This window comes from Acinonyx jubatus, chromosome X (genome assembly GCF_027475565.1).
Source record: "Acinonyx jubatus isolate Ajub_Pintada_27869175 chromosome X, VMU_Ajub_asm_v1.0, whole genome shotgun sequence".
NCBI classification, from domain to species: domain Eukaryota; kingdom Metazoa; phylum Chordata; class Mammalia; order Carnivora; family Felidae; genus Acinonyx; species Acinonyx jubatus.
The window spans coordinates 86,942,072-86,961,745 of NC_069389.1; the positions used below are offsets into that span (position 1 = coordinate 86,942,072).

Sequence of the window (19,674 nt, forward strand, 5' to 3'; positions counted from 1 at the left end):
CTCTCTGCCCCTTCCCCGCTCAGTCTCTCTCTCTCTCAAAAATAGACAACATTAAAAAAAAATTTTAAACCTTAATTGATAAATTCAAACTGAAGTATTCAATTCCTCATCTTACAAAACACATGCTTATATTTTAAGTACATAAAAGGATAAATCACAACCACTATAAGATCTCTCCATTTATAGGTTCTTAATTTATGACTTTTAAAGACTATAGTCCTATTTAAAAAGTTGTGTTTACCCTTTAACTAACTTTAAAAGTCAGAGGAAAGGATATTGCCAAATTAACTGTAGCAATCAAGCAAAAATTCCAGCCTTGCAGGGATACATATTTTATTACTCATTCTTTTTTACAAAAAAAAAAAACCCAAGTAATTATAACTTCCCATCAATGATTCTCTGGAAAATACAGGGTAGCAACCTTAGAGCTGCATATCAAATGAAGTACTTGGTTCCCAATCAATGGTAAAAGACCAAAGCAAGCCGGAGAGTTTCTGGGCTAACCCAGATGCTGTAAGCTTAAAGAATTTTTCACATGTTTATAAGTTCTGGCTCTTGGAATAGTCTGTGCCTAGTATAACCTCATATTCAGCTTAGTAAGAAAAATTGTATTCCACCTGGCCAATCTGAAAAAAAAGACCACAGATTAACAGGATAAGGTCCTATGCTTCATTGAAGGCTAAAGAAATAGACCATGAAGCTCCAATGTAACACAATGCCCTGCTGAGAGGCAGTCTACCATGGTAGTTAGGAGCCAAAATGCTGGAGCCAGATGGCCTGGGTCCAGCTCCTGGCTGTGCCCCTTTCTAGCGCTGGGTGACCTGGGGCAAGTTGTTTAACCTCTTTACCCCATTTGCCACAATTCTAAAATGGAGGAAGTACTATTACTACCTGTTGTGAGGACTTGTGTGAGGCTCAAATCAAGCTGATCTCACAAGCTCTGGCCATTATAAACTTTAGTTTTTCAAAAGAACCAAGCTTAATCTCTCACCTTGGAGTCTAACACATGCTTTTCCTTCTGCCAAGGACATTCTCTTCTCCCTTTTCCTGGCTTCCTTTAGGTCTTAGTTTAAATAGCACTTTTAAAAAGCCTTCCTTACCTCCCCACATTACGTCAGGTGTCTCTGCTATTTGCTCTGCGGGCACCCATACAGCACAGTACTTAAACTTGTTCAAGTTTCTGTTCCCTTGCTGGGCTGTAAGCTCCTTAAAGGCAGAGGTCATGCCTGTCTTGATCCCCACTATAATCCACAGGACCTAGCACAGTACAGGTACACTGTAAATGCTTACCAAATAGTTTCTGGATGAACACGGGATGAATTAACAAGTCCTGCTACACAGAAGGGAAACTAAAGAATGACTTCCAAGTTAAATCTTTCACTCTTAGGTAGATGTGTATGCCTCTTCAAACCTGACCTATATAAAAGCGCTTCCCCCCATACAACTGAGAAGCTTGAAATTAAACACAAGAAGTGCCATATTCTGACAGAATACACACTTAATGCCCATTTTGGGTAGGAATCAGGACTTCATAAGCAGACCAAATAATAGTCTATTCGGTGTGTTTATTTATTACTTCTTGACTAGTGTTCCAAAGCCTTTATTTAAATAGGGATTATCACTGCAAAGTTATATAGCTAGTATATGAAACCCAGCTAGTATAATGAAACCCAGAAGTGCCATTGGCATAGGTTGGGAGAAGAAAAGGAAGGGGAGACCATGAACATGGAAATGCATAAAAGAAAGGGGAAAGAATGAAAGTATTTGATACGTTGGAGGGTGGTAGAGAAACATGAGCTGTTCCTCTAAAAGGCACCACTGGGTGGCACCTGTGTCCCTGGCCATCCAATACAGATCTGCAATTAGAAGACCAAGCTGTCGGGCTATCTTGCAGAGAGCTTAGGTTGAATGTTCAGCAGTCAATTTTGAAGGGGGAGTGTGTGAACACTCTTGCCTGACAAAATGTGTCTGTTCACCATTCTAAATGCAGGCATACTCAGTAGAGTTAGAGGACAGGGATTCTCAGATGAATGAGAATGGAGGAGGAGAGCGGGAAGGGATCAGAATAACCTAGAAAGCTTTTTCTTTTCTTTTTTTTTATTTTGGAGAGAAACAGCATGCACGAGCAGGGGAGAGGGGCAGAGGGGAGAGAGTCTTAAACAGGCTTCATGCTCGGCACAGAGCCCAATGCAGGGCTTAATCCCATGAGCCTGGGATCATGACCTGAGCTGAAATCAAGAGTCGGATGCTCAACCAACTGAGCCACCCAGGTGCCACCTGCCCACCCATTTCTTTTTTTTTTTTTTTTTTTTAGAAAGCTTTTCCAACTATTAGGCTGACCCATATAAAACTGCCAATAGTCAAAACCTGTTACGTTAAAAAAAAAAACAGCAGTTTCAAATGATTCAACCTAATACACAGATATTTAGAATCACTCGCTTAATGAGCCATTGTTACTGAGACTAGTGTCCTATTTCTCAGGTTTATGGACAGGGCATTAAGAACACATGCATAGTTTGGCCTTAAGGCATGAAGAATTAAGCTCAGAAATGGAAACAACAAAATGTCTTAAGGGTAGGGAATAAATTAAACTATGTTAAAAGCATTAGATGAGGAAAAATGTAAACACAAAAAATGCTATATTAAGTGTAAAAAAGCAAATTACAACACAGTTTGTAACTTGTCTCTTAGGGAAATATGAATAGTTTTTTTTTTGTAGGGGGGAATGTTCTATAGGGAATATATTCTCTATAGAAAAAAATATGGAAGGATGTGTATTAAAAATATCAGTAGTTGTCTCCTTGTAGGGGGATTACCCATATTTTGTCTTTTTATCTAAACAGGTTTTTTACAATAAACGTGTAACAATTTCAGATCCTGGTACAGAAAAAAAAAAGACTGGTAGAAAAACTAGAGAAATCCAAACAAATTGCATAGTTTAGTTATGAGTACTATACCAATGTTACATTAAATGTTAACATTAAGGGGGAGCCAGGTAAAGATATACAGAACCAGTGAACTATGTTTACAAATCTGCTGTAAATCTAAAATTGTTCCAAAATGAAGCACTGTTATTTTTTAAAAATAAGCCATCTAGTAAGATCACATTTGAAAAATCTAGAAGAAAAAATGCATTTGGTTAAGAGATCCTGACATATAAACAAGAATATGTTGTAATAAAACTTCTTTGACAGTAAGTCCCTATGCCCTCTAGCATGACAACAGAAAGGTGTGAAGATTATTACACCACATGGCCTCTCCTGAATATTATAGTGATGTCACCCTATTGTGCACAGACTCACTGATGCAGGAAACAAATGGTTCAGTCTCTCTTTTCTTTGATTTTATAATCATCATTGCTGAAAACTAACCACCATAATAACATTTCTATTTGAGGAAAGTAATCAAAAATACATATAGCCGGTAACAACCAATTTCCTTTGTAATATTTTTTTTAATTTTTTTTAACGTTTATTTATTTTTGAGACAGAGAGAGACAGAGCATGAATGGGGGAGGGTCAGAGAGAGAGGGAGACACAGAATCTGAAACAGGCTCCAGGCTCTGAGCTGTCAGCACAGAGCCTGACGCAGGGCTCAAACTCACAGACCGTGAGATCATGACCTGAGCCGAAGTCGATCGCTTAACCGACTGAGCCACCCAGGCGCCCCTGTAATATTTTTCAAAACCTAGTTTCTTAAAACCTGGGTTGTCACAGGTGCATGCACATTCATCTGTTCAAAAACAGATCTGTTCAAACATCTGTTCAAAAAGTATTCCGTGAGCATATACTCATGGAGCTCACTATTCAATAGATAATATTGTAAGTGGACATTAGACTAACACTGAGAGCAGACATATAGGTAGAATCAGAAAGGAGGGTCGCCTATGAGGCAACCCTTGACCCTATAATAATGGCCCAACCAGACAATTACATACTTTTTTAAAAGCTAATAATAATAGCTACCCTCTGTCCAGTTATGTATGTATTACTGCTTAGGTATTCATTGGCTTGCCTAAAATGTACTTTTTAAAAACTTCTTTCAAATACTGGGGCAAGGAAAAGTCTGCAAAGCCAAAACATGAAAGCAAGGTTCTGAAAAACAATCAAGGAAAATGCAGAGCTGGAAAACACAAACCAGAAACTGAAACTCCAGATCGATTTCACCTCCAGACGACTTGCCAGCTTTTACAAATGACACTGCCTTTTGGCTACACCACTACTCTGGCAAACATAAAATTTGGAATAGGCTAGTTCCACTGTGGAACATATCTAACAGAGGTTTTATTACTTGGGAGGTTTCATTACTTAAGAATTTAAAACGCCTCAAAGTAAGGAAATTATGCACAGGATGAGATCTGCAAAAAGCATCTCAAAAACAGATTTAAAGGGGCACCTGGGTGGCTCAGGTGGTAAAGCATCCGACTTCAGGTCATGATCTCACAGTTTGTAAGTTTGAGCCCCGCGTCAGGCTCAGTGCCGCGAGCCTGGAGCCTGCTTGGGATTCTGTGTCTCCCTCGCTCTCTGCCCCTCCCCCACTCGTGCTCTGTCTCTCTGTGTCTCTCAAAAATAAACATTTTTTAAAAAATTAAATAAAACAGATTTAAAGAGAAGCAGCAGAGCACTAAAAACTCCCAAGGAGAGCAGAGTCTTTCTCCTATCTCCGTGAAACACTACTGCTTAAGGAGGGGTACTATGTGTCATATAAAGGTCAGCTAAGAAACTTGCTATAAGGATAACAGCGCTGATATTTCCTACTAACAGGTACTGCCATTTATCCCTGAAGCATTTAACTTGTGCTGCATCTGCAATGTAATGTGCCTATAAGACACCCTGTTGCAATTACTTCTGAAACATTTAATCTAAAATATGTCGTCATTTTTTAATGTTTATTTTTGAGAGAGAGAGACAGAGGAGACCGAGCCTGAGTGGGGGAGGGGCAGAGAGAGAGGGAGACAGAATCTGAAGCAGGCGCCAGGCTCTGAACTGTCAGCCCAGAGTCCAATGCGGGGCTTGAGCTTACAAACCACGAGATCATGGCCTGAGCCGAAGTTGGATGCTTAACCGACTGAGTCACCCAGGTGCCCCGCTTTTTTGTTTTGTTTTGTTTTGATGTTTAAAATATATCAGCTTTAAACTAGGTTATAATTCAATCCTCCTTTAAGCATCTGTAACCAATCTGAGCAGCAGTAAACCATAAGAAGGCAGTTTGCTTTTGTATGTACATGGGCCAATCTGCTGCTTACTCTTCCTCAAAAGCAAAACCAAGGTCAACCCAGAGGAAGGTCTGAAAGCAATAGCTCTCTGTTACTATACATCTTCGGGTCTGATACTTATGTGACAGTGGCTTACAGGCCAGATTTTTAAAGAATAAGAAAAGGGATTATCCAAGCACTTCCAACACCTCTATCTTAGGGTTTCCAGGGTTGCCGTGCCTGTAAGTAGAAGAGGAAGGCAATGAGGTTCAGTGCCTGGTGCCAAGCCCAGGCAACATCCTGCTCTTTCAACAGCGATGGGGCAGTGCCGGTAAAAGCAGGAAAAAAAATTTTTTTTAAGGTCTAGCAATAGCAGACCTGGGTGGCCCCAGACCTGGCCAAGTACCAAATTCAACACAAATTCTAAAAGTTCAGAACATCATTCCACAGAACAATTTTATGCAACCCAAATATGTAACTATGCCACTCTGAAACGTCACTGATTTTCTTTCACACAGGAGGGAGAGGTCAGCAGCAGAGGCAGCAACAAATCTTAAGAACAGATTTTGCATCCTAAACAAAGTCTGAATCACTCTCCCCAAAGCAGAAGAAACTTTTTCTCATGATTTCATCACAAAATGTTGTAACATCTAGAGGAGAATGGACACAGAAAACTACCTTAGTGGTACATTAGAAAAGAAGAAATCAAGTCCAGGTTAAGAAACAGTTCTTTCAGCCAAAATTAGCTGCTTCAAAAGGAATCGCTTGCGTATGGCTGACAGATGGTAACTAGACATTGTGGTGATCATTTTGCAGTGTATACAAATGTCAAATCACTATGTTGTACACCTGAAACTAACACAATATTGTGTGTAACTCTAAAAATAACAAAATAAAGGATACATCTTTGATTACCTACTCAATGAAACAATAATCACACCTTTGAAAAAAGACAAGACTTTTGTCTCAATTGTGCAGATTTCCACTGGAGACTGTGGTATCACCAAAATAAACACAGCAGGGCTTCTCAATATACTCTTAGCTTAAAGAACCCTATAGGCTACAACTTGTTTTTAAAATATGTCTTTAGAGGGAGCGCCTGGGTGATTCAGTCAGTTAAGCATCCAACTTCGGCTCAGGTCATGATCTCACGGTTCGTGGGTTCAAGCCCCACATCCAGCTCTGTGCTGACAGCTCAGAGCCTGGAGCCTGCTTCAGATTCTGTGTCTCCCCCTCTCTTTGCCCCTGCCCTGCTCACACTCTCTGTCTCTCAAAAAATGAATAAACGTTAAAATATACATATTAAAATATGTCTTTAGGGGCGTCTGGGTGGCTCAGTTGGTTAAGCATCTGACTTTGGCTCAGATCATGACCTCACAGTTCATGGGTTCGAGCCCCAGGTCAGGCTCTCTGCTGACAGCTCAGAGCCTGGAGCCTGCTTCGGATTGCATGTCTCCCTCTCTCTCTGCCCCTCCCCTGCTTGCTCGCTCTCTGTCTCCCAACAATAAATGTTCATTTAAAAATTTTAAAAAATAAAATAAAATAAAATATGTCTTTGCAGCACCAACTGAAGTTGAGATCCCTGGTTTTCAAACCTTAAGGTACACTCTGGGTATGCCTCCTCCCATTCCTTTGGCAATGTCCGAGTATAGCAGCCACCTCCTCTTTCCTGACTGCGGTGCCCTAAGTGACAGGTCCCTTCACTCAAAGGCGGGGAGGCAGATGGCCAATCTTCCCCAGTTGAGGACAACTAGAAACAAGATTGTACATAAGCACTTTCACCCTAAGAGGTTTAAAAAACTGCCATCTTCAGGGTTAGGGGCTTGTTGAGAAAAAGATCAGCTGTCTGAAAGTTGTGTTAGTGTTAGGACAGCTCTCCCATTTCATCAAATGTTATCATTGCAAGCATAGGCCAATCACTCTACACAAACATTTCATGTAACCAAAGAACAAGGACATAAATGCAGGCTACCATAGAGATGAGAAAGGGAGTGGGTGACTATCTGGGCACTGGTATGTCTTCTTCCAAGGGCCAGGGTGCCATGGTTATGGCAGTCTCCAGGGTGAGCCCAACGCTTATGGTTATGGCAGTCTCTAGGGTGAGCTCACTGAGCTAGGATTCGAGACAGCCAGCAGGGCTGTGTCATTTTAAGCCCACTGAATAATCTGTATTCCTGGGGTCAAGAATCATCCCTCATTCACTTCTACCACCCAGTCCCCAAAGAAATGCTGTGAAAGTAAGGTGGGGGAATTCTATTTCAAAACAGAAATTAAAAAAACGAGGCAGAGGTTTCATGAAGATTTCCATTTTGCAGCTGTCTCTTCTAAAACTACCTTAAAGGAAGGCGCCTGGGTGGCTCAGTTGGTTAAGTGTCTGACTCCTGATTTCAGCTCAAGTCATGATCTCACGGTTCTGGAGTTCGAGCCCCGCATTGTCAGGCTCCACGCTGTTAGTCTTGGATGTGTGTGTGTCTCTCTCTCTCCCTCCCTCTCTCAAAACAAACTTAAAAATAAAACTCCTTTAAGGGATACCACTTGTAAAGAATAAATTATTTGGGGGATATTTCCTAAAGAAAGCTACTGCCCTGCAAACATTTTAATACTCAACAATCTCTTGGTGGTCAAGAGAATATTAAAATTAATTAATTTATATACGTATATAAATACGTATTTATATACGTATATAAATTAAAAATCTGCTTCCACATAAAAATCCCGGGCTCTATACTTGGCACTAAAAACAAACTCTAGGAATACAAAAATTTCTGGGGGAAAATTTAGAGTTGTACAACATCCTTATGAGTTCAATCATTTTTCTTAAAAATGTGTAACGTAACTGTATTTGAATGGATATGCCAATGCTTACACTTCTATTTGGGGAAATAAACACCACATAGCTTCCCATCTGCGGCTTGCTATAATTCACCAACAGTGAGCCTGAACCCTGCACCTTTTCTAATTTCCATAAAACTACTTGCTTCACAGAAATTCTAATGGACTCCTGGTAAGGAACTGCCTGGGCACCAAGGGAATCCCAAATATTTTCCCAAAGACTTTAAAACATCTTAGACCAACCCTGCAATTGACCAAATGCTGAAGGTTTCTGTGGCTCCAGGTATGAGAATACTGATTTCCCTGGTCTGCTTTTCTCTTTTCTGCTCTACTTGTCTGAAACACATTCAGCTAGTTCTGCCCAGTTTGACCCCTTGGTCCAGTTGTGATTTTTCAACTCTTCTTTTAAGCTACTTCTCAACTTAGTTATCTTCAGTGGTCATGTGGAACATAGAATCTTTTACTTGGATTCACCCCATGAGATATTGGTGAGGGTCCTGTCTTCTCTTCTGTGTTCAAAGCCACAACTGAATTTTAAGCCCGTTGACCAAGTTGCTGTTTCCTGTGTGAGGGAAGTTTGCAGTTTTCAGTTCATTTGAGAAGCAGAAACAACTAACATATTCCGGGCATAGTGATGATCACCATCTCAACAGTAAGAGCTCTGCTTGTTTCTCCAGATTTTCTTTTATGACTCATCACTCAGGTACCCCAAGGGGAGTGGTCCTTCAAAACTCTGTCATTACTTTTTTATAGCATTAAAATACGTTAACCACATATTAAAGGTAATAAACAGAATACCTAAAACAGTAATGTTTCCAACACCCTCTGTAATAGCTGAATCTTGCAAGCTCCCCTCTCGTTAATCAAGTAATACAGAATGTCTATCCTGACTCCTGTGTAAAATCTGCTACCCTGACAACCCCGATGACAGAAAAAATCCTGGTAATGCAAAATCAGTTTCCAAAAAGCCAAGATGCACAGCTTTCAAGAATAGTGACGCTGTTCCGATCGCCATAACAAAAACACGAGCAGGTACGCTGTTGGTCTTGACATTCATGCTATTGTCTATGGAGTAGACTCTTCTTCTGGTACTCTACTGCATTCATTAAAAATGACTAAAGTTATCAAAAAGTATTCAGTGTAATGTAAACTAAGGTATTTCCACCTCTAAACTCACAGCACAAACCCGGAAGAGGTTATAAAGGAACCTTCGATGGATGTGCTTAATAAGTGCTTCAGGAGGACATGAGAGAGAATACATGACATACTTGCCCAAATCAAACTTGATCCTCCAACACGGTTCTCATAATATTCAATTTTATATACCACAGACTGAGATGCCACAGAGATTCATGCTGCTACAGATAACCTAGGCTTTCTTCACTTTTATAGGTTGTAAAAGAATACAAGTGTGCCCACACCTTTGCCAAAAATTAGAGCAGCTGGGTGTTCTATGAGTCAAAGCAACTGTTCAAGCTCAATTTTAAAATCCTTATTAAAACCAAACTCCACCGAAGACAGATTGCTAATGACATTTTGATATATCACACACTTACACATCATTACTAGTAACTACAATTTAAAGAACGTGTTCATGGTTAAATTCAAAACAGAACTGAACTGGTTCAACATCGAGAATTTAAGTGTTTTTTAATGTTTATTTATTTTTGAGAGAGAGAGAGAGAAAGACAGAGCGTGAGTGGGAGAGGGGCAGAGGGAGGGAGGCACAGAATCCGAGGCAGGCTCCAGGCTCCAAGCTGTCAGCACAGAGCCTGATGCAGGGCTCGAACTCATGAACAGTGAGATCATGACCTGAGCCAAAGTTAGACGCTTAACTGATTGAGCCACCCAGGTGCCCCAACATTGAGAGTTTTAAAATTCCTTGGTTATTTGTGCTTTTTATTTTTTTAATGTTTATTTTTAAGAGAGAGAGAGAGAGAGAGAGAGAGAGCACGCGTGGGGGAGGGGCATAGAGAGAGGGAGACACAGAATCCGATGCAGGCTCCAGGCTCTGACCTGTCAGCACAGAGCCTGACACAGGGCTCAAACCCATGAACTGTGAGATCATGACCTGAGCCAAAGTTAGACGCTTAACTGATTGAGCCACCCAGGTGCCCCAACACTGAGAATTTTAAAATTCCTTGGTTATTTGTTTTTTAAAAAAATTTTTTAATGTTTATTTTTAAGAGAGAGGGACAGATTGTGACCAGGGGAGAGGCATAGAGGGAGACACAGAATCCAAAGTAGTCTCCAGATTCTGAGCTATCAGCACAGAGCCTGACGCAGGGCTCAAACTCAAAAACTGAGATCATGACCTGAGCTGAAGTCGGACACTTAACTGACTGAGCCACCCAGGTGCCCCTTGGTTATTTGTTTTTAATTTTTTTAATGTTTATTTATTTTTGAGAGAGAAAGAGAGAGGGAGACAGAGAGTGAGCGGGGGAGGGGCAGAGAGAGGGAGACACAGAATCTGAAGCAGGCTCCAAGGCTCTGAGCTTCCAGCATAGAACCTGACGCGGGGCTCAAACCCACAAACCATGAGATCATGACCTAAGCCAAAGTTGAACGCTTAACCGATTGAGCCACCCAGGCGCTCTAAAATTCCTTGGTTATTTACTTTTGGTGACCACGGATTTTTTTTTTTTTTTTGGTAAGATTATAGTTTGCCCTAGAAACCAGTTATTTTAACTGGAACACTATTTACATGGCAGTGTTTTTCTTTTCCCAACAAAATGTCTTTTTCACTTATTCATAACTACCAATCATGAAAGATGCTCACACAATAATGCCAAGTTGAAGAAAGCAAATTACAAATTGGTATATACAGCAAGAACCCATTCTTGTATAAAGACATGGTTGCACATGACCATACACATGTGCATGTGTGTGTGCAAGTGCCCATACATGTGTGTACACAGTTTTGTGTGCACAAGCATATATACCCAAAAGTTGATAATAGATCTCTCTCTGGGTATGGAATTACAGTGATTTTATTCTTTATACTTACACGTTCAGTGCAGAAAGTTAGAAAATACAAATAGTACTTTAACAAAGAAAGAAGTTACCCTAAAAAAAAAAACAAACAAAAAACAAAAACAAAAAAAAACCCTCTGTGCTCACTAAACACAGGGCACTACATTTCTAGTACAGTGTCATCGTATAATGCATAATAACAGGATCATAAGTATCCTCCAGTGTGTAAATGTTCCATACTATTATCTGTATAATTACTATCAAAATAGTAATCACAAAGTTAGAAATTCACTAGAGAATTGTACAGGGTGAAAAATAAACATATCCCTTATACTGCCTTTCGTTAGCAACACTGCCTTTTCCCCCAGAGGTAACTACTCATGGTATGTATCAATCAGACCTTTTTGTATTATCCATACACATAAGGAAGGTTCTGTTTGCTTTTAGAAAAATGGAATCACGGTATATGAAGGGTGCAGACTCCCTCCTTCCCCTCCCTCCTTTAACAACGTACTTTGGAACTCCTGTGTCAGTTTACATAGGTTTGAAGGGGTTTCTTTCCTTCAAACACCCTATGGTATTCCATAGAACAGCACATTATTTAAATCATTCCTCTATTGACGGATATTCAGGTTGCTGTTAAGTTTTCACTATTATGACCAGTTTCAGTGAAACCTTATACATATCTAGTTTCCTAACAGTATTGCTGCATCAAAATATACCGTACATTTTTTAAAAAATATATGTACATTTTAAAATGAGAGGATTTGGGTATTTTTTTTTATCAAGAAGCCGTACAATTTGTACTCTAGGTAACAGTGTATGACAGTGCCCATGTCTTTGCTAAAAGTGGATATTATATTTAGTTTTGCCAATATATTTGGTGAAAAGTGGTTTTCATTTCCTTAATTACTAGAGGGAATTTGAGCATCCTTTTTCTTATTCATCATTTTTATTTCTTTTTCTCAGAAATGCCAATTCATAACCCTCTGCTACTTTCTCTAATGTGTGCCTTTTTCTTATTGACTTGTAGGAGCTTTTTATATATAACGGATATTACATAGTAAAGTCTTTTTCATAATAGGTGAAAGATTTATGTGATCTGAAGAGAAGAAAACAGAGTATATAGCAGAATCCTTTTAATCTAATGTTATTTAGTTAATTAGTTAATTGAAACAGTTGATTAATCAAAAGTGTCAATTAAAATAATCATAAAAATATGCACATGACAAACATTTCATCTTCATTAGTAGTAAATGTACGCCCATCAAACTTTTTTAAAAAATTTTTTCTATGTTTATTTATACTTTGAGAGAGAGAGCACAAGCTGGGGACAGCAGAGTGAGAGGGAGACACAAAATCTGAAGCAGGCTCTGGGCTCTGAGCTGTCAGCACAGAGCCCGATGCGGGGCTCAAACTCACGAGCTGTGAAATCATGACCTGAGCCGAAGTCAGACGCTCAACCAACTGAGCCATCCAGGAGCCCCCAACTCATCAAACTTTTGACACAGGGCCAGGAGGCCAAGAGGCCAAGAGGTTTTTTTCTTTAACTCCAGGCCCACTGATTGTAAACATTTTTAAACTGAATTCTTAGAAAATGTAGAACTTCAAAGAATTTAAAAGACACTTACAAAGCACAATGAGAGAAGAAACACTTAGATTTTATAATTTTTTTATATAAATCTTTTATCTAATCTTACCCACACTTAACTGAATGTTATTAACTTGCTTTCATCAAGTCTCCAAAACACTGGATTTGTTTTGTTATAATGACTTGAATGTAACTATCACCCAACTTCAACAATTATCCACAGGTGCTGACTTTTCTTTCCTTTACCACTGGATGCACTCCATACTTCCACCCCATCCCCCCAGACATCATATCATTTCATCTGTGAATTTTCACAGGTTAAGTATCAATAGCATTTGTTCTAATGGTAGGTCCTCAAGCATACTGGCACACTAGAGACCAACCTACTAAATCCCAAGTGTTCAGTGCAGTGTATTTTACAAAGGAAATGAAGAGCATCATGTAATGTGGTAGGTCAGTTAAGAAGTCAATTAAAGCTTCTATCGCATATGTAAATGGTATTTTCCCCTAGTCTGTCTCTTACATTTTAACTTTGTTACAGTTGTCTTATGCTTTCCAGAAAAGCATTAAATATACAGTTACAATTTTAAACTACACCCTTAATTTCTTTCTGTATATGATGTGAGGTAGGGATCCATTTCTTTCCAAATATACGGCCAACTGTCCTAACTCAATTTCCATTTTCAACATCACCCACAGGGTGTTTAAAAAAACCAAAACTAAAGTGTCAATTTCTAACGGACAAAAGAAAGCTATGCAAACAAAACAGTAAACCAACAGTCTAAGTTGAGCTTGATAAGATCAAACTCCTATGTATTTAAAAGTTTAGGAGCCAGAGCAACAGCACTGCTGTACCAGGCTCTGTCATTACCACTCTGGCTTACAGTTAGGATCGCCAAAGGACATCACAAAAGGGATGGACATCTCTCTGAATCTCACGGGTTGCCCTACCTGAAAATTTACATCACAACGAAATAGCCCACTTAACAAGAACAACAAAATCAACTTTCCCAACCCTCTGTCCGTTCCTTAATGCTGCTCCTGGACCCAAAAGCCTTGTAGACATAGGAAAGAAAATGAATACACTCTTCTGAACCACAATTTCCCATAGAAGTGTAACTAAAAAGTACTAAAAGACAAGGTGAAGTTTGTTAAATTTCCTTTATAACTCAGAGATGGGATAATTTAGAAGGCTGTTTTATCTCTGGGCAAACTTTTTCTGGAAAGGACCAGAGAGTAAATAGGCTTTCAGAGCCATACATTCTCTGTTTTGACTCTGATGTTGCATTTTGAATGCAGCCAGACAATACATAAATGAGTGGATGTGAATGTGTTCCAACAGAAGTTCATTTATAAAAATAGGGTAGGATTTGGACACCAGCACTGTTTTGCCAGCCTTTGCCTTATACCAATGATTGACCTTTATCAAGTAGGAATCCACTACCCTAGCTGTCTACTCTTCTGAGCAAATATGGTGACACTGAAGAGACAAGTAATAATTTCAGTACCACCTTACAGAAATAAATACTCTCAAAATTAATCACTAGCCTTTTCCTGTAACTTCTTCTCATAACTTGAGCACATCCATTTTTCAAAGTATCAAATTGTAAGTCACCTTAAAGCTAATGCTTATTTTTAAACAAAACGAACACTAAGTGGCTACTATACAAGGAAAGCAACAGTCTAGACATACACATTCAAAAGTCTGGTATTCATTATTCTGAGAATCAATAGTGAGTATAAAAAGCCACTTAAGTATATGGTCATGATTTGTGACCTCACTACTGAGAACATAGAAGTGAACTTTTAAAGTATGTTTAAATGAGAGCCCAAATTTGTTCTTTGGATCACTTAACAGAAACCTTGATTTAAAAACCATACATACTCTTTTACCCAGTTTTAATTTAGAAAGTGAAACCAAAAATCGCCTTGGCACATCTGCATCTCTTTAATTTTAAAAGATTAATTTTAACACTTCACAGCCTGGTTGAGGCAGAAATTCTATTTTCAAGGCACAAAAGATGGCAGCCATTTTAATATGGCAAGAGCATGTGTGAGTATGTATTGACACTCGAAGCCATCAAGGCAACTTATTCACAGAATGCATTTGAGCTCCAGGATTGCTGAAAAGGAAAACTGTTTACACTGCTTACAGAAATACTGAGTGTTATGCAGACCAGCAAGGAATAAAATTAAGGGACAAAGGCACACCAGACCCCTGGACACCCAAGGCACCATCCACAAAAGGAAAAATTGATAAACTGGACCTCATCAAAATGAAAGGCTTTTGTTCTTTGAAACTCCCTGTGAAGCAGATGAAAGACAAGCTATATAGACTGGGAGAACATTTATTTGCAAGCCACGTACCTAACAAAGGACTAGTATTTAGAATATATAAAGAACTTTCAGAACTCAACAGTAAAACCAAAACCAAAACAAAAAAATAAATAAATAATAAATCCAACTAGAAAATGGACAAAATATGTGAACATACATTTCACCAAAGAGGATACAGAGATGGCAACTCAGCACATGAAAAGATGTCCAACGTCATTAGCTATTTGGGAAATGCAAATTAAAACTATGACAAGATATCACTAGACAGCAATCACAATGGCTAAAATATAAACTAGTAACCACAGCAGCTGGCAAGGATGAAAAGCATTCATTCATACGTTGCTGGTAGTAATGTAAAGTGCCACTCTGGAAAACAATTTGGTAGTTGCTTTTAAAATGAAACATACAGGTGCCCGGGTGGCTCAGTTGGTTAAGTGTCCAACTCTTGATTGGCTCAACTCATGATCTCATGGTAGTGGGATCGAACCCTGTGTCAGGTTCTGTGCTTGGCATGGAGCCTGCTTGGGATTCTCTCTCTCCCTCTCCCTCTCCTCCTCTCCTGCTCATGCTTGTGCGTGCTCTCTCTCTCTCTCTCTAAATATAGATAAAAATAAACAAATAAATAAAATGAAACATGCAACGACCTTACAACCAGCAACTGCACTCTTGGGCATGTATCCCAAAGAAATGAAAACTTATGTTCACACAAAAAGCAGGACACAATTGTTCACAGAAGCTTTATTTATGATAGGTTAAAAAGGAAAAAATAAAAATAAAAAACCATGAGCCAACCAGATGTCCTTCAACTGGTGAATGGTGAAACTGGGGCACATCTATACCATGGAATAGGACTCAGCAATGAAAAGGAACTGGATACTAGAGTCCCTACGTGAATCTCCAGGGAATTACTCTGAGTGGAAAAAAAAAGCCCATCTCAGAAAGTTACATACTGTCTGATTCCATTTATATACCATTCTTGAAATGACAAAATTATACGCATGGAAAACAGATTTGTGGCTGCTTGGGGCCAGCGAGGGAGGGGGACTGCTGTGGCTATAAAAGGGCAACATCAGGCATCCTTGTGGTGATGGAACTGTTCTGTATCTTTACTGTGGAGGTGGTTACATGAATTTACCCATGCGATAACACTGCACAAAACTAAATACACACACCCAAATGACTGCATGTAAAACCAGTGATCTCTGATTCAGGTGGATGAATTGTATCTATTTCTTTTTTTTTTTGTAATTTTTTAATGTTTATTTATTTTGAGAGAGAGAGAGTGAGCAGGGGAGGGACAGAGAGAGAGGAAGACACAGAATCCGAAGTGGGCTCCAGGCTCCGAGCTATTAGCAGAGAGCCTGACGCGGGGCTTGAACCTACCAACGGTGAGACCATGACCTGAGCCGAAGTCGGACGCTTAACTGACTGAGCCACCCAGGCACCCAGAATTGTATCTATTTCAATTTCTTTGTCATGATATTATACTACAGTCCTGCAGATGTTACCACTGGGGAAAATTAGAAAAAGGGTATTATTTCTTACAACTGCATGGGAATCTACAGCTACCTCAAAATGACCAGTTAAAAGACAAAGAAAGAAAAAGAATATATAAGGCCAGCCAGTGATAGGAGCGGAAAAATAAAGCTTTTATTTTTGCTAACATCTCAGGAATTGAAAGTCAAGGAAGGGGGGGGGGGGAGGAACGCCAAGAAGAGAATCTATAATACAATCATCTCCTCCTCCGCTATGGGGGTTTAAGTTCCCCCAGGATTTTGTTTATGTCCCTGATTTGAATGTTCTTGTTGTTAATAAATATAAACTGTATATACATCTATCTCTTCACAGCCCCACCACAACCACCCCAGACTATAAACTCACGAAGAGGGTTTTCTTAACCATCATATTCTGGTGGCCTGGCACCAAAACCAGGGACAGCTGAAGGAATGAGATAAGTTCAATGAGTGATAAATGAATGAATGAGATGCCAGCATATTCTTTAAAGTTCCTAGTCAATTACAGTTACAACGCAGTATGTATATATTCACTTTCAAATTTCTAAAAGACATGAATGTTTTTTAAAAAGTGTTCTATGCCCATGTTTCACTTGCAAGCAGAAGTTAACAACACCCAACTTTTGTAAAATGCCTCCCAATTTATAGACTTCCACATATACTCATTTGATAAGATAGGTTATGAATTATGCACACATAAATTGGAGCAAGCATATGCAGATGTTTGAGAAAAACATTCTCAACAACTGTTATAACTAAGGACTTAGGCCACAATGTTAGTGCTGCTTATATCATATAATCATATATCTATCAGTATAGGAACAAAGAATTCAAATTGGGAGACTTATGGCTCACTCTGCCAACCATCAAGAGGCTTTTACAGATGCAAAAACCAAGACAGGTTAGGTGACTTGTTCAAGGTTATACAATTGGCTAGGGCTGGATTCAGAGCCTCTCCAGAGTCCCAATTCATTTCTCCTCTTAAATTGAATTGGGCAAGACTCTCTTATCTCCACCCATCCCACACCTACCCAAAACACAAACAAAAATGTTAATCTGAATCATTAATTTTTTAATAGGGTTTTTAGGGGGAAAGCTTTTAATTGTTGCAGTGCACCTTCCCATGGATGTTTAAGTGTCAAATTCCTTCTAGTATCAGAACAATATGGTACTTTATTCTATGGTGCAAGTATACTAACGGTGTAATGTTTCATCCTCCACCCAAAGAAAGGGTGGAGAGGGTGTTAACTCCAACAGGAGTCTTACATGTCTCACACGTTAGTAGTTTCAATCGAAAAAGAGAGCTATTTTATAATTCAAGAGGCCTTATGCTATAAAAAGCTTGACTGATATCCTCATTGACAGTCCTGTAATTGAATCTTCCATTGCATGCTGCCTTAGGTATCAAGAACAGTTAAAAGTATTAGAGGCAGAATAAAAGAAAAACTAAAGTGACGAGCAACTACCAGGAAATGGGACTTTAATTAGGTTAAATCTCTGTTACGCAGCAACATGTAACTAAGCATGAATTTAGAGGTCCTAGAATCAAAACACTAGAGGAACCTTATTTGTGCTCTAGTTCAACATCCTCATTTTTGCAGATGTAGAAACTGAGGCATTGATTAAGGACTTAACCAGTAAAGCAGCCTACTTACTTATTCAGCAACTCACCGTCGTTTCTTGGAGCCATGGCTGATTTTTTTTTTTTTTAAGGTGAGAGACTATAGCAAAATTAATTTCAAGAGGGTGGGGAAATGCCTTTCAAGGAGGAGATGCTGGAGTGCGGAGAAAATATGACGTCCTTTTTAAAATATGTAACCCCTTGATGGGGGTTAGGCAATGAATCATTCTCCTCGATTTTTCTATGTGCTATAGACATCAGCCGCAATTCTTTCTGTAGGGTCCTCAAATGAGAGGAAGAGGAAGTGAATGAAGCTGATGCTAAATATAAGGCATTCATGAGGACAGGGATGTAGACAGAACGGAGGGGGGGGGGGCGGTGAAGAGCACGCTTCTGCTAGAATTCAGCCGTTTTCTAACGCACCTAAAGATACGGAAGCCAGGAAGAGCTGGGAAGGCAGGGCATCCCTCAAATCCGAAGGGCGGATGCTGCTAGGGCCAGAGGGACCACAGAGCACTCGGAGACAGAGCGACCCCGAAGGGACAAGATGGAGTTGAGGTCTAGGGGCTCCCTAAAGGTCGTCTGGAGGTCTGGCAAGCACTTGATGTGCTCCTTCGGAAAGGGTAAAGGCAACGCACAGTAAGCCCGGTCGGGAAGATGCTTCTGGCCCTCGGGGGATGGAGGACGGTGGGTGGTAGGAAGAGAAGGAGGCAGGGCTCTCAAGAACCCTGGACTTCGGAGGAGAAGACACAGAGACCCCCTGGGAATCTTCCCAGCACCGGGAGGGAGGCGGGCGGGTAGATCGGCCGGGCTCCCAAAGAAAGAGAGCCCATTCCGGGAACTGGGACGTCCCCTCCACCTCCGCGGGGCTCAGGTGCGGGACGGCGGCGCCGCCGGAGCTGGGGCCCCTACCGCGACAAGGGTCAGCAGCCGGGGCTATACTTACCGGAGACGCGGTCCACACGGCGTCTTCGCAGCCGGCCGGCGCCTGGCACCCGGGAAGCCCGCGGAAAAACCGCGTGCCCGCTAGCGCTGGGGCGAGGAGGGGCGCGCCACGGAGGCCGGAGAAAAAGCCGCAGCGGCCCGCGCGCACCCGGACGGCCGGCGGAGGCGGGACGAGGCGCGGCGCGGCGCGGCGCGAGCCCGGAAAAGACGCGCCCGGAGGGGCGGGTGGAGCGGGGGCGCGCGGTGGTGTGGCTGAGCAGGCCGAATCGCGGGCGGCCGACGTCTCGGCCCACCCACGCGCCCGCCTCCGCTCGCCCCGGACGTCAGCCGAGGAGGCGGGGCCGAGAGGGCTTCCCGAGGCGAGGGAGGGCGCTGCGGGCGAGCCGAGTCGACTAACGGCTCCTCGCTGGCTCGCCGCAGCCTCTGGCTCTGGCTTCCGAGTCGCCGGGAGGGCGGGCCGGCTGGCCGCGTTATCAAGTGTGTTTTCGGAAGGGCCTGGAGCCTATCCGATTTCAGCGAGGTCTGGGACGCGCCCATCGCCCGCACCTGTGCTGGCTTCCTAGGACTCAGCCCCAGGATGAAAGTTCCCCTCGGGTCATCTTCCAGCTGCCCTTTACAGATACTCATCTTTGGACCTAGCCTCTCTTTCTTCTGAGGGAGATCCTAT

At 41.0% G+C, this 19,674-nt stretch overlaps 1 protein-coding gene across 3 annotated transcripts in view; it reads right to left on the reverse strand.

The window, feature by feature from the left end:
* Nucleotides 1-19,208, reverse strand: part of ACSL4 (acyl-CoA synthetase long chain family member 4) — an 86,765-nt gene extending 67,557 nt beyond the window's left edge. For all 3 annotated transcript variants that reach the window (XM_053201539.1, XM_053201538.1, XM_053201536.1), the window contains exon 1: nt 19,009-19,208. The gene's annotated coding sequence lies outside the window, so the exon portion shown is untranslated. The remainder of the gene's footprint in view (nt 1-19,008) is intronic.
* Nucleotides 19,209-19,674: the final 466 nt, after the last annotated feature.